Source organism: Pinus tabuliformis, chromosome 1_2 (genome assembly GCF_031772625.1).
Source record: "Pinus tabuliformis cultivar Carrire ecotype Pingquan chromosome 1_2, CPIR1, whole genome shotgun sequence".
Classification (NCBI taxonomy): Eukaryota; Viridiplantae; Streptophyta; class Pinopsida; order Pinales; family Pinaceae; genus Pinus; species Pinus tabuliformis.
In genome coordinates, this window is record NC_142298.1 from 113,507,504 (window position 1) to 113,523,441 (window position 15,938).

The following is a 15,938-nucleotide window of genomic DNA, read 5'->3' on the forward strand; positions in this document are numbered from 1 at the left end:
TCATAAGACATGATCCTTTGGTTATTATTGGAGTCTAATCGAAGGGGTAAGGCACAAAATTGAGTTGCCATGTTAGTGTAAGACATACATCCAATAGTTAGGTGCCAGGGTGTTCCAACGCGTGCTAGGAAGTGTTAGGGAGTGTCAGGGAAACAAAAGGGAGAACTAGGTCAAATTAATGCATGGAAATGAATGAATAATAGTTTGTGACAAGAAGTGTCACTGAGTTCCAAGTGTGCTAAGGAGGGAGTGACAAGGTATGCTAGGCGGTTCTAAGGATTGCTAGAGGCCAGGGCAACATGCCAAGATGTGCCAGGTGCCAAGGTGTGACAAAGCATGCTAGGGAGTGTCAGGGAAACACGAGGGATCACTAGTTTCAAATGCATGGAAATGAATGAATAAGAGTGTGTAACAGGGAGTGTCATCGAGTTCAAGGTGTGCTAATGAGGGAGTGACAAGGAATGCTAGAGTGCCAGGGCGGCATGCCAAGATGTGCCAAGTGCTAGGGTGTGTCAATGTGTGCCAAGGAGTGTTAGGGAGTGTCATGGAAACACAAGGGAGAACTAGTTCAAAATGCATGGAAATTAATGAAAAAGAGTGTGTGATAGGGAGTGTCAGTGAGTTTCAGGTGTGCTAAGGAGGGAGTGACAAGGTTATATGCTAGGCAGTGCTAAGGCATGCTAGAGTGCCAGGGCATATCAAGGAGTGGTAGTGTGTGCTAGGGAGTGCCAAATCATGCCAAGGAATGCAGGGGATTCTAACACGTGCCACATAGTGCCAAGACATTCTAAGACGTGTCAAGTGATATGGCATGTCAAGATGTAAACTATGTTGCTTAGTTGTTTTACTGCCACGGTTGGATGTGAGCCTTGTCTTGGTAACTTGTTAAGTGGGATGAGTTGATATTGGACATGAGTAGCCTTAGATGAGTTACATGTAGTTCTTAGGTGAACAAGGCATGTGTTGAATTTCCACGACAAATGATAATTTGGGTTTGGTCTTAGAATCTTTGATGCAAACACGCTCAAGTACCACAACACATCTACTTTAATGCACGATGAAATATACACACATCAAGGAATCAACTAATGCACATGACAATTTTTAACTTTTTCAAACCCTTCTTCATTATATTACAAACTATAATACAACAGGCTAGAGCTCCCATACCAGGGATCATGACCCTTTACAATCACATTGATACAAGGAATACAACTAGGGCTCAGTGTTAGTCCTTTAACAACCAATCTATCCTGAACAAGACAACACTTGACCTACTTGTTCATGGTGGCCTGATCCAGGTGGATATTGGTGGTCACCTGCCTATTCCACCTAGACCTCCAACTAGTTTCACTAGTTTCATTGTTTCTAGCAACATTTACTATTTTTAGCAGTTTTTTGGGTCCTGAACTTCCTGAGCAATTTTGACCCCCTAAACGGAGTTTTTTTTAGGTCTACAGCAAGCTCGTCTTCATAGGCTGTAAATCCTTTAGTACTCGGAGAGATATTTCTAACGAGGTATCGTATGCACCAAACGAAGATAATATGACCAAATTATAATGACCCTAGGAAGTTGGCTGCCCAACTAACCCCAACGGGGCCCACAAACTCTTGGTGTTCCATCTCCTGGGGTTAGGGTTTTGGTTGTTTAGGGCTTTCTCTTGTTGTTCAATAATAAAAAGGCCCTTGAGCCTCATTGTAACACAGTTCAGAGGCATGTATCCACCACATCTCTTCTCAGATATAAGATACCATCGCCCGAGCTATTTTATTTCTATTCTATCTGTAAGCATATTTCAATTCTTTGATATTAATGAAGTGAAGCTTTATTTCTACTACATCTTTGTGTTTATGTTTTTATCTATATTTTTTCGCATTCGTGCATAAGTCCAGATTAGTGGTATCAGAGCAGTTTTCTCTTTCTCTATTTTTTCTCTTTGCATGTCCCCAATGAAGTCAGGGTATAAGGAGTTAGGGCTCGAACTGGTTGAACCTTTGCAAGACCAACCTCGCAAACCCCGACAAGCTCCCATGGCAGAAGAAAAGAAAGACGAGGGAGCAAGAGATCCTTTCAAAATATTGTTGGAGGAAACCCTCAAGCGACATAGGAACGCGATGATATATGAACAATGAACAATTTTGGAGGTCAAGCTACTGTTTGGCTATTGTTTGTATGTTGGATATACAAACAATAGCCAAACAGTAGCTTGACCTCTAGAATTGTTCATTATACCTTGTAGCTTTTACATGGAAAATGAAATAAATATTCTCTATGCCAATACAAGATGTAGGAAGCAAAAATCTTACTGAAGCTAGTAAACAAACCTTCTTATAGAATTATCTACAATAGGCATGTTTCACATTTTGGATAATCTATCAATAACTATTATCTTATCTTCTCTTATAGCTGATTATAGACTAGTACAATGGCTTAACTTTATGTATTCCAAGGCAGCCGGTGTTGCATGTTTATCAAAATTTGAATTGTGGGATTCATCCTACAACTAAATTAACATAAATTATATCCAAAACCGAAATCAAGGAAATTCCTTATAGAAGCAATAGTTATATTGTATATGTATGTTAAAACCCACGCTAAGGTAAATAAAAGAAAATTAATTGTGGATCCATAAGTAGCTAATATGGTGTTTAAAATAATTAATGAAAGTTTTGATAATGGAAAAGAGACTATATTAGTCTTAGAAGGCACCCCACACATGGATCATTGACCTCTAAGTCATTCCAATGCGATTGAAGGTTGTTAGTATTATGACAAGGAAAGTTGGAAGGACTCGTGTAGAAATTTTGAATAATAAACACATATTCAACAGAGATTATCCCGATTATACACTATTGCGGAATACATGCATAATACATAACCTCCTCTACGTTGATCATCAATTTAGCAACATTAAAAACAATGAAACATCAATCGCATGCACACATTAACACAGTATGTAACCCGGGGAAAGCATACAACTGAAAACCCCACACTATCTATATATTAATGATTGAGAACATGTAACAAACATAGTACCTCACAAGTACTAAGTACTATCTCCACCTGTTACACACAATACAGCTCAGATCTGATCTCCACATCTCCTCTATTGCTTTGCCTGCCTCCACTGCACAATACCTGCTGAGAATGAATGAGAATGGCTAAACCAAACTCGTTTTTTACCTCAAGAGAATCACCCACACTGGGAATCACGTGAACACAGGCTATATTACTGGGCATTCTCATGGGCATACTCAATACATTGCTTGTGCAAAGTCTCATGCACAACTATAGTCACAACTAATAGCAATCTCAACCTCTAACACCTGTCTCCACTGAACTGTACATGCACTGAGTTAACTAATATATTCTTCAGTTGCATTATGAGTTAATAATTAGTGAATTAATTAATAACTAATTCACACAACTCATCACTTAGTCTATTGATCAGTTAGACTAAATACAACTAGTTCAACTAAGTCAAATTGTACACAACTCCATTAACTGCTCATCCAACTCCACAGAACTCAACCACATGAGTTCTAACTGATGTCTTGCATGCAATAGCTCATCTAACTCATAAAGAAAGCGTATTTCCTTCTGACAGCTGCATGTGCCACATCTGTAGCTCAAACTGAAGTGCTCCAAGAGGATAAGATAAAGTTTATAGTCTAAATATTATTATGAGACAATAATATTCAACTTTTCTATTTTTGACTAGCAATCTAAAAATAGACTCTGATCACTCCTGCTGTGATCCAAAAATAGACTTTGCACCATAATTTGCCTGCGGGCCCACTTAGTGAAGGCGACTCCTTTCCACTAAGCTCCATCATCTTGTTGCATTCTCAACAAGCATTTCTTGTTGCACACTTTTCAACACTCCCTCTCAACAAGAAAGGCTTCCTCTCAAACCCGATCCTGTAACTCTGGAATGTTCTGCATGCAACACATCTGCCCGGTCCACTTTGCTCCAACAACACTTGGAACAAAAACACTCCCAACTGACCACTCTGTTGGGCTAGGAACATACTCTGATGTTGAAGCTCTACCTGCTGCTGACAAGTGCTCCCTCTCTGACATCTGCACTACTGCAACATCTCCATGCATCTCGCACCATTGCACACTTCTCTGTGCCACCTAGCACTATGCAAAACACTTGTGCCTCTCGCATTACTACAGCCTGCTAGCTATGCACTGTCCTAGGATTCCCTACACTGTCGCTCTCTCTGCCGCTCCATCCGCATCTGTCTCTACCCAATCAGTCAGTTCCTGCTACTCCACATCGGGGCTCCCGTAGCAAGGTCTCATCCAAGAGGTTGGGTACCTCAAGGATCTTGCCCCTCCTCCTTGGGACAATCAATCCACATCACCCCACCTCCTACCTGGAGGTATGGCTGCATGCGATCCCTCAGCCCACCTGGCTCGAAGTTTCCCCCTATTGGAGGTATCTGCATGAGTAGATGTCTCTACTCGATCTCCTCTCAGCTTCCCTTGTTGTGGCTACTCCCAACCTCCTGAAGTTGCTGCACCAATCGTGGCTCCTCCACAATCGTCTGAGACTTCTTCTGGCTCTGCATGTTGAGAGGTAATATACGCTCCCTCTCAACCACCAAGTCTCCATCAGTTGCCTCGCTGCTCAAGGCTTTGCATGCATCTTGAACCTCAAGAGCATACAGGTTCTTGACCCGTGAACCAATCTGCTTCACCTGTCTAGTGATAATGTGTCTAAGGAAAACCTTTTCCTTATTGAAGACTACACCATAGCCTCTGTCTTCCAGCATCGCGATCGACACCAAGTTTCTCTCCAGTCCTGGTACATACTTGACATCGGTCAAGGTAAGGCGAGCTCCATGCTCCCTCTGAAAAATAACCGTGCCTACACCTGAGACACTATACTTCTCATCATTACCCATCCCTATGAGTATCTGGAGATCTTTCTCCTCCAAAGTACTGAACAAACTTTTGTCACCGGTCATGTGGAAAGAAGCTCCACTGTCAAGAAACCAACCACTTCCCACCATGGATGAAACCATGCATGCGAAGAGTGTGAAATCCAACCCAAACTGCGAAGCAAGTGCCTCACCTTCAGATCCTTCCCCGGATCCCTTCTTGGATTTCTTCTTTGGGCAATTAGTAGCATAATGGCCCAACTCATGACAACGAAAGCATCTCACCTTCGACTTATCAACCTTCTTCCCATCATTGGAAGAACTGGATTCGGAAAGAGAAACCTTCCCCTTCCCCTTCTTCGCCTTACTTGCTAAGGCACAGTTCTCCTCATCATGCATAGATGAAGAACTGTCTCTGGTGCGCCGTCTAATCTCCTCTTGCACAAGATCTGACCAAAGTCTCTCCCATCCTGGCAATTTCTCCCTTCCATTCACCGAGTCCTGGTAGCTATGCCAACTCTTAGGAAGGCCAAGGAGTGCTAGACTCACCATATCCTCATCCTCAACAGTTACCCCCACACTTCCCAGCTCATCCCGGCATTGGGTGAACTTCGTGAGATACTGGGGCATACTGTCTCCATTCTCACACCTAATGTTTCTGAGTTTATCCTTGAGCGCCATTCCACCAGCTCAAAACTCAACCGCTTCTGATCTAAAATTCGTGAGAACAAAGTATTTCTTGTACAGAGATCGACTGTATGGGCATTCACCGGATATCTCACCTTCCAAAAGAAGGATGAATCCAGAGGCTACTTGGCCCGATTACAGACTCTGCCTGAAGAAATAAAATGTAATCACTTTCTGAATAATAGATCTGATGATCAATCCTCGCTTTGATATCCTGTAGAACTTTTTCTACAAATCAAAGAGCTCTGATACCATGTAGAAATTTTGAATAATAAACACATATTCAACAGAGATTATCTCGATTATACACTATTTCAGAATACATGCATAATACAGAACCTCCTCTACGTTGATCATCAATTTAGCAACATTAAAAACAATGAAACATCAATCAAATACACACATTAACACAATATGTAACCTGGGGAAAGCATACAGCTGAAAACCCCACACTATCTGTATATTAATGATTGAGAACATGTAACAAACATAGTACAATACTCCTCACAAGTACTCAGTACTATCTCCACCTGTTACACACAATATAGCTCAGATCTGATCTCCAAATCTCCTCCGCTGCTTTCCCTGCCTCCACTGCACAATACCTGCTAAGAATGAATGAGAATGGCTGAACCAAACTCGTTTTTTACCTCAAGAGAATCACCCACACTGGGAATCACGTGAGCACAGGCTATATTACTGGGCATTCTCATGGGCATACTCAATACATTGCTTGTGCAAAGTCTCATGCACAACTATAGTCACAACTGATAGCAATCTCAACCTCTAAAACCTGTCTCCACTGAACTGTACATGCACTGAGTTAACTGATGTATTCTTCTGTTGCATTATGAGTTAATAATTAGTGAATTAATTAATAACTAATTCACACAACTCATCACTTAGTCTATTGATCAGTTAGACTAAATACAACTAGCTCAACTAAGTCAAATTGAACACAACTCCATTAACTGCTCATCCAACTCCACAGAACTCAACCACATGAGTTCTAACTGATGTCCTGCATGCAATAGCTCAACTGACTCATAAAGAAAGCGTATTTCCTTCTGACAGCTGCATGTGCCACATCTGTAGCTCAAACTGAAGTGCTCCAAGAGGATAAGATAAAGCTTATAGTCTAAATATTATTATGAGACAATAATATTCGACTTTTCTATTTTTGACTAGTAGTCTAAAAATAGACTTTGATCACTCCTGCTGTGATCACTCCTGCTGTGATCACTCCTGCTGTGATCCAAAAATAGACTTTGCGCCATAATTTGCCTGCGGGCCCACTTAGTGAAGGCGACTCCTTTCCACTAAGCTCCATCATCTTGTTGCATTCTCAACAAGCATTTCTTGTTGCACACTTTTCAACAACTCGTTCCCTTGCTTTTGAGTAAAGGATTTTTGATCCGGATTTAAACATGAACGCAATAAATTACAGAGATAACCATAAATACAGATATGCAGCGGAAATAATACTTCATTTCATTACTGTAAAATACTGAAATATGCTTACAAACAGAAATGGAAATAAACTAGCTAGGGCGATGGTAGCTTATCTCTGAGAAGAGATGTGGCGGCTACATGCCTCTAAACTGTGTTACAATGAGGCTCGAAGGCCTATTTATTGTTGAGAAATAATGGAAAACCCTTAACATCCCAAAACCTAACCCTAGAAGATGAAACGCCAAATTGTGGGCCCCGTTTTGGGTAAGTTGGTACATCAACTTCCCAGGGTCGTAACTTTGGCACCCGATCTTCGTTTGACGTGTACAATAGCTCGTTAGAAAGATCTATCTGAGCACTATAACTTCAAGAAGAAAAAAATTGGTCCATGGACCCATGTTGCTCCCAGATTTCCCAAAAAAACGTCGTTTAGGGCCTCAAAATGGCTCCAGAAGTTCAGGACCCAGAAAACTGCTAAAAATAGTAAATTGTGCTACAATTACAGAAACTAAGAAACTGAAAGAGACAGCTGTGGGGGTCCAAATGGGATAGGTGGGTGGCCACCAACATCCACTTGGATCATTCCTCCCCCTTAGGAAGCAATGGTCCCCATTGCGTTGAGTTCCTCCATGAGATGATGAAGCTGCTGCTAAACTTGGTCCTTGGTGAGTTGTTCTGCAATCTCTGACGTGTCCAGTAATGGTGGGAAGCATGGTCGAGGGCGGTCCACATTGAACACTCGGTGCAGGCGAAGTAATGGAGGAATGTTGTGCTCCAAAGCATTATTTCCCATAGCCTTGGTAAGGTGTAAGGACCATGTCGGCGTGGTCGGAGCTTCTAATGGGATCTTGTAAGGTGTTCTTTTTACATATGCAACCAGACTTTGTTGCCTACCTAAAGCTTGTGTGGTACCCCTGTGGGTGAGGAGAAGTTGTTCCTGTGTTCTTTCATGACTGTATCCCTCTGTTGCTGCTGCTGCGTGGAGGAACCCTTCGCGGGGGTCATGGATGTGGTGACGATCTTCCCCTTACTTTGGGAGCAAACCAGACAGAAAATGAATTTCCTAGTCTGGGAGATGAGCTTGTTGCCTTTCTTGGCAGTGATCAAAGAGGTGGCAGTAGGTGGGGCTACCTCCGGTATCCTGTATAATGAATTATTCAAAGAAATAATGACAGCGCGAGGCCTTGACTCATACACAGCATGTCGCCTCCACAAGTATGGCTGGCCTAATAATACATCACAAACATCCAGAGGTGTAACATCACACAATACCTCGTCTGTGAAGGGCTTGATGTTGTAGGGAAGGCAACACTACTGGCGAACTTTGAGATCTCGTCCTTCATGAAGCCACCCGATACTGTACGACTGCGGGTGTAGTGTAGTCGGTAGGCCCAATCGTTTCACGACCTCTGCTGAAATGAGGTTCTTTTGGCTGCCACTATCAACAATGAACTGCAGCGGCGAACCCTTCACCCACATCTGTTAGTGGAAAAGACGTTTCCCCTATTCTGGATCTTTGGGCTCATTCTTTTGGATCTTGGCGGTGGCAACAGTGACGCTGGGCTCCACATCAATGATCTGCTTCCATTTGCCATTCCCCTTCTTGGGTTCTGACTCAGGGTCGGAACATGCATTTGATTCTGAAGTCTTCAACTTAGCCACCAGCGACTGCTTGGTCCGACACTCACTTGTGTTATGAGTGGGACCCTTGTGGAACTCACACCACTTTCCTGTCCTTCTTCGACTTCGTGTTGTTGTTCTTTTCTTATGACTTTGACGGGTTGTCTTGGGTCACCCCGCCTTGGCTTTGTCCTTTGGTCTTCAGATTTGCAGATCCAAAGTCTCGCTTCTTCTGTTTGAATTTTTGCTCGATTTTGACAGCGTATCGGTACGCCGTGCCGAGCGAGGAGATGTTCAGGAACTCCATCTCTTCCTGGATGTATCTATGTAGGCAGTCGCGGTATTTGAGTACCAAATGCAGCTCAGAGTCCTTGATACCCAACTGTGTACGAAGGGTATGAAAAATGTTTGTGAACTCCGGCACATCTTGGTCCCTTCCCTGCTGCAGTGTGGTCCATTTGATGTATTTGTCCTCATAGCTTTTGACAGGGTAGTACTGCTCCTTGATAGCATCCCGGAATGAATCCCAAGTGGGTGCGGCTGAAAATAGTGAGCCCGTACTTTCATTCTTCTGCTCGCAGTAGGTTTCCCACCAGTCCTTGACATGGGGGGCTGCTTTGAGAAGAGCGAAAATAATCTTTTCCCGACTCGAAAATTCATGAACAGAAAAATACCCATCTAGCAGATTTAACCATTTATCTACGGCATCTGCGTCTATTTGACCCTCGAAGATGGGGATTTCAAAATTAACTTGTACCTTAAATGGCGTGGCATTTCCAGAGTAGCTGTTGGAAGCTGATGCGTCGCCTTTGGGTAGTTGCTGAAGGATCTGCACAAAGCTATCCATCATCGCATTCCTTTGCCGCTCGAGGGCTTCTTCGAGCAAGATCTTGATAGGATCTCCTGCCCCCTCGTCTTTCTTCTCATCCGCCATGGGAGGTCGTCGGGATTTGCGAGGCTGGTCTTGCAAAGGTTCGACCAGTTCAAGCCCTAACTCCTTATATCCCGACCTCGTTGGGGACATGCAAAGAAAAACCGAGAAAAAGCAAACCGCTCTGATACCACTGATCCAGATTTAAACAGGAACGCAATAAATTACAGAGATAGCCATAAATACAGATATGCAGCGGAAATAATACTTCATTTCATTACTGTAAAATACCAAAATATGCTTACAAATACAAATGGAAATAAGCCAGCTAGGGCGATGGTAGCTTGTCTCTGAGAAGAGATGTGGCGGCTACATGCCTCTGAACTGTGTTACAATGAGGCTCGAAGGCCTATTTATTGTTGAGAAACAATGGAAAACCCTTAACATCCCAAAACCTAACCCTAGAAGATGAAACACCAAATTGTGGGCCCCGTTTTGGGTAAGCTGGTACATCAACTTCCCGGGGTCGTAACTTTGGCACCCGATCTTCGTTTGACATGTACAATAGCTCGTTAGAACGATCTATCCGAGCACTACAACTTTAGGGAGAGGACAAATGTTGCTCCCAGATTTCCCAAAAAACGTCGTTTAGGGCCTCAAAACGGCTCCGAAAGTTCAGGACCCAAAAAACTACTAAAAATAGTAAATTGTGCTACAATTACGGAAACTGAAAAACTGAAAGAGATTGTTGTGGGGGTCCAAATGGGATAGGTGGGTGGCCACCAACATCCATCTGGATCAGTTTTTCAAAATGGTAATAAAATTACAGATTTGGAAAGAGGTTTTTTAGCTACTTTAACAACCTCTATTTAAGCCTAAAGGCTTGCTGCAAATTAATTCATACTTGGGTTGTGGCTAGTCTGGAAAATACTGCAAACTTATTCACTGAAGACATGTTGGTATGGTGTTGCCATGCTACTGCCTTTTACACCAGCAACTAGAAAAGAGATATGCCCAGAACATGTGATGAATGGTCAACATTCTGAGGTCCTGACTCCTAAGTCCTGACCGGGCATGTTTCTTCTTTTTGAAGCTTAAGGAGCCAGGAGTAAACAATCCCATTGATGCCAAGTTATAAAGCAATGATCCATGTTCCTTGACAAGCAAATTCATGCATATCCATGGGAGATGGTAACAACCACCATTTTTCCCTTTTAAAGGATCCTTATTTATGTTTCATATCACTGTAGCAGTGACAAGGACGTTGCCTTGTTTGCAACAAGCTGAATTGCTCACTGATGATACATTGACAAAGATTTTTTACCTCAAAGATGTCCTCTTGCAGGCATGGCATGTTATAGAAATAGTCTTCTAGCATGAAAGGATCACAAGGATCCTTGATGAAAAGGTTCTTCAATATATGGAAGAATCTTGGAAAGAGTATATTCCACTAGAAGTTTGTGGATGCAGTCTGGCATATTATGGAAGCAAGCATCAAAGAAGTTTACTAGTTTAGTTGCAGCATGAAGGCATAATTGAAGTATTTTATCATCTTGAGAAAGGAGCCTCATCATAGACATTTTCTTCAAAGAAAGAGGCAGTTCGTGAAAGAAGTTGACTAGATGACAAAATGAAGGAAAGAGGTATGCACATCTTTAGATAAGAGTTCTTCTTTAGAAAGTAGAATTCATGTATTCAGAGATATGGTAGGAAGAGTTAGATGCAGAAATATATTTGAAATCATGTGCATGGTATGTCTTGGTTAAATACTAGATGAAATAAGGACTCTTCCATATGGGTACTCGATGTATAGAAGCATGACAATTGTGCATAAAACCTGGTGATATTGATCAACATACGATATGGTCTTTGTTAGGGTCCTATGTTCCATAGTAATCAGGATTTGTTAATCTTTCAAGTCAATCAAGGTCAAAAGCCAAATTTTGGTCTATACTAGCAAAATTTGCCAAGTTATAAAGCAAGTATGAGTCATTATATAGGTGTCATTTCTACTCCCACTCCAAAAATGAAGATATCATTTCATCATGGTAGGTCATCTCCATATTTCATGAGTCTTTTGATTAATCATGGTCAGTCAAACCCTATCAATCATACTTGCACCTTCTTTCCTCAGAGATTGAGTCAAAATTCTGCTACTAGGGTTTTTGTTGCGCTTTCCCTTTTCCATGGTTCATAGCTTCATTCAGGAGCCAAAGGCCTTAGTTTTAAGCTTATACCTCCTTCATCATCCTTCACTGACCATTCTCCATCATTCCCCTCATCAAAATCCTTTCATTTCCTTATTTTACCAAAAACCGTAGAAATTTGTTGCGCTTTTACCCTAGCTCTGTGTTTTGACCTTTCCCCCCCCTTTTACTCACTATTTTTGAGAAATTCCACATCTAGTATTTTCCTAACACCCATACCTATCCCCCATATTTTTCCCATAATTTTTCCTACCTCCCTTCCCTCTCATTCCCTTCCCCTAAGTTGCTGCTCTTTTGCGTTGCGCTTTTACCTAGTCACCATGTTCGCATCATATCTCTTAAACCTCACACCCGTTTGCCACGAAATTGTTATAGGAGATGACTAGGGATGAAATGAAAACACCCACTCAATTTCAGCACAAAAGGATGCACGGTTTTCGAGAAATGAGTCATCATCATCTACAACCATTTTGGGATTTCCTCGAGATTTGTGACTCTAATTGGGCTGAAAGTTTTTTTGGAGATGAATTATGATGATATTAACTTTCTGTAAACATTTCAGACCATTTGGATTTACCGTTTGGGAGATATGCCAAAAATACAATTGCTATAGGAGAGTTGTTGCGCTTTTGACTCTGTTTTTATCATCATTTTCAAAAGATATTTATGACCAAATGGAGATGAATTTTGGAAAACCAAAGGAGGTTTTGGTTAACCATGGAACCAAGCACAATAACCTCCTTCAGGTTTTTCACATGTGTTATTGTTAAAGAGATATGAGTTTTTCTTCCTTGTTGCACTTCTGGATAGTCAGTTTTGGAATCAAGTTTGAAGAGGCTAAAATGATGTTTTTGCATGGTTTAAAGGCTCCAGGGTGTAGTGGACATCTCCAAGTTTCTTCATAGGTCTTTAGCAACACTCAAAACCTCATTCAAGTCATCAAAATTTCAAGTCAACTATTTGTTGCGCTTCTGCCAGGATTTGTTGCGTTTCTGTGTGACCAACTTCAAGCTTGGATTTTGAACAAATGGGAAAGTATTTTTGAAAATGGGAGGAGGTTTTTGTTCATAACATACCCAAAAAAAAAAGGCCTCTCTCATTTTTTACACAGAAGTTACTATCTTGGAGTTATAGGTGGCACTTTGAGACCCATTTTTCACAATTTCGCTAGGCCATAATTGCTGACGGGGTTCTAGAACTTTTTGAAATTCGACTTGGTGGACCTCCAACTTGGCATGGTTGACCTAAAATCTATTTGGATAATGAAGTTTGAGGATTTTTCTATCATATACCATGATTAGATCTTCATTTATCACATTTTTAGTTAGTCAAAAACCAAACCCTAGATAGTAGGATATGGGCAAATTTTGTAAATATTTTATCCATGCATTCTAGGGAGTGTGAGGGCCAAGTGCCAGGGAAACACAAGGGAGCACTCATTTCAAATGCATGGAAATGAATTGTCAGCAAGTTCCAGGTGTGCTAAGGAGGCAATGAAAAGGTATACTAGCTAGTGCCAAGGCATCACAAGGGAGAATTAGGTCAAAATGCTTGGAAATGAACAAATAAGAGTGTAGTATGCCGAGGAATGTCAGCGAATTCCAGGTGCCCCAAGGACAAAGTGTGTTAGGATAAGTTCAGAATAGGACTTGCAAGAGGCAAGCCTATGGTTGTGATAAGGCGTGTACAAAGTAGTTTCAGGCAAAGGGATAATTTGGGTTGGGCACAACATTGTTTTGTCAATGACTTGGTTGGGTTCCCAAGTCGCAAAAAAAGTAAGGCTATCTATGAGGGCATGACAACTAGGGAGTGCCAAGGTGTTCCAAGGAATGCTAGGAAGTACTAACACATGCTAGACAATTCCAAGGCATTTTAGGCATGCCAAGACATTCCAAGTGCTAAGGCATGCCAAGAAGTTCCAAGCGCCAGGGTGTGGCGCCCACACATGCTAGGGAGTGTTAGGGCCAAGTTCTAGGGAAACACAAGGGAGCAATAGTTTCAAATGCATGGAAATGAATGAATAAGAGTGTGACAGAGAGTGTTAGCTAGCGAGTATGAGGTGTGGTAAGTGTCAGGGAGTGCTAGGGAGTGCCAAATCATGCCAAGAAATGCAGGGGATGCTAACACATGCTACATAGTGCCAAGGGATTATTAGGTGTGCTAGATGTTATGGCATGTCAAGATGTAAAATTTGTTGCTTAGTTGTTTAATTTTATGACCACAGTTGGATGTGAGCCTTGTCTTTGTAACTTGTTAAGTTGGATAAGTTGAAATTATACATGAGTAGCCTAAGATGAGTTATAGGAAGTTCTTAGGTGAACAAGGCATAGTCTAGTTGTAGTAATTGTAACTTGGTCAAGCTGTTGTTATAGTTAAGTTGTTGTTATAGTTGAGGTAGGATTTTGTTGGGTTCCCATGTTGCAAAAAATGTAAGGGTAGTTGTGAGGGCATGATAGCTAAGGAGTGCCAGGGCGTGCTAAGGAATGAAAAGGCGTGCTAACACATGCCAGACAGTTTTGTGGTATGATGGTTTGATTTAATTTTATGGTGTTATTTTTATTGTCCGCTTTGCATAGCACTACTTTTCCTAGTTCAGAACATTACAATCAGCGAGTTCCAGGTGTGCTAAGGAGGGAGTGACAAGGTATGCTATGCATTGTTTCCAAGGCATGCTAGAGTGCTAGGGAAGCATACCAAGATGTGCCAAGCACCAAGGTGTGCCAATGCGTGCTAAGGAGTGTTAGGGAGTGCTAGAGAAACATAAGGGAGCACTAGGTCAAAATGCATGGAAATGAATGAATAAGAGTGTGTGACAGGGAGTGTCAACGAGTTCCAAGTGTGCTAAGGAGAGAGTGACATGGTATGCTAGGTTGCGCTAAGTCATGCTAAATTGCTAGGGAAACATGCAACCAAGATGTTCCATGTGCTAGGGTGTGTCAACATGTGCTAGGATGTGTTAGGGAGTGCCAGGGAAACACAAGGGAGCACTAGGTAAAATTAGTGCATGCAAATGAACAAATAAGAGTTTGTGATAGGAAGTTTCAGTGAGATACAAGTGTGCTAAGGGAGTAACAAGGTATGGTAGGCAGTGTTAAGGCATGTTAGAGGTCAGGGCAACATCCCAAGATGTGTCAGGTGCTAGGGTGTGCCAATGCATGCCAAGGAGTGTTATGGAGTGGCAAGGTAACAAAAGGGATCGCTAGTTTCAAATACATGGAAATGAATGAATAAGAGTGTGTGATAGGGAGTGTTAGTGAGTTATAGGTGTGGTAAGGAGGGAGTGACAAGATATGTTAGGTAGTGCCAAGGAATGCTAGAGTGCCAAGGAAACATACCAAGATGTGCCATGTGCTAGGGTGTGTCAATGCATGCCAGCGAATGTTAGGGAGTGCCACAAAAACAAAAGGGAGAACTAGTTCAAAATGCATGGAAATGAAGAGATAAGAGTGTGTGATAGGGAGTGTCAACGAGTTCCAAGTGTTCTAAGGAGGGAGTGACAAGGTTATATGTTAGGCAGTGCCAAGGCATGCTAGAGTGCCAGGGCATGTCAGAGAGTGCTAGGGTGTACTAGGGAGTGCAAGCATGCCAAGAAATGTAGGGGATGCTAACACACGCCACATAGGGCTAAGGGATTGTTAGACGTGCCATGTGCTATGGCATGTCAAGATGTAAATTGTGTTTCTTTGTTGTTTTATGGCCATGGTTGGATGTGAGCCTTGAATTGGTAACTTGTTAAGTGGGATGAGTTGAGATTAGACATGAGTAGCCTAAGATGTGTTATAGGTAGTTCTTAGGTGAACAAGGCATTGTCTAGTTGTAGTAACTATAACTTGGTTAAGTTGTTGTAGTTGGGGCAGGACTTGGTTGGGTTCTGGCCAAGTCTAAAAAAAGTAAGGGTAGTTGTGAGGGCATGATAGCTAAGGAGTGCCAGGGAATGCCAAGGAATGAAAAGGTGTGCTAACACATGGCAAACAGTTTCAATGGATGGTGAGGAGTGTTAGGGAGAGTCAGGGGAACACAAGGGAGAACTAGGTCAAAATGCTTGGAAATAAACAAATAAGAGTGTGTGCCAAGGAGTGTTAGCAAATTCAAGGTATCCCAAGGATGAAGTGTTTTAGGAGAAGTTCAGAATAGGACTTGCAGGAGGCAAGCTTATGGTTGTGATAAGGCGTGGACAAAGAAATTTCAGAGAAAGGGAGACTTTGGGT